Below are 556 nucleotides of genomic sequence, written 5' to 3'. Positions count from 1 at the left end.
CCGCCCCCGCCGCTACCACCTCCACCACCCCCACCACAGTTACAGGCCGTCACCGCCACCGCCACCCTTGCACGAAGGACGAAGGACGACGCGATTCGACTCTATCACGCGGAGGAGCTTTCCTCCTACACTGAGACTCTTTTTCTTTTCGTATTACTTTCTTCCCGAAAGGCGGACCGGTCTCTCTTTCTGATTTGCTGCTCACCGACCTCACCAACTAAAGATACGCGTCATCGACCAAAAGCCACTTCCGATCAGCCGATTTCTGGTTCACTGGATCCGTGACATTCGCGACGTTTTTGATTTCATTGACGTAATAAGCGTTACCATCGCGAAATACAAAGATTCCGCTTCGGTGAATTTTATTTAAGTACTGATCATCGAATTCTTTCACTTAGTCCGTTATGCGAAAACGTGTCGGTTCGAGTAAAACGATTTCGTTCTTGTCAAACAATTGCACCAGATTATGGGTAGTCGTGTTATTCGTCTTCTTTCTGCTAACTAATAACTTGTAAAATTTTTCTGTTTGATCGTAAAAAACTAGTTCTCATTTGTC

The sequence above is a fragment of the Bombus impatiens genome, unplaced genomic scaffold, assembly GCF_000188095.3.
Source record: "Bombus impatiens unplaced genomic scaffold, BIMP_2.2 scf_0344, whole genome shotgun sequence".
Classification (NCBI taxonomy): Eukaryota; Metazoa; Arthropoda; class Insecta; order Hymenoptera; family Apidae; genus Bombus; species Bombus impatiens.
This window is presented reverse-complemented; position numbering follows the sequence as displayed.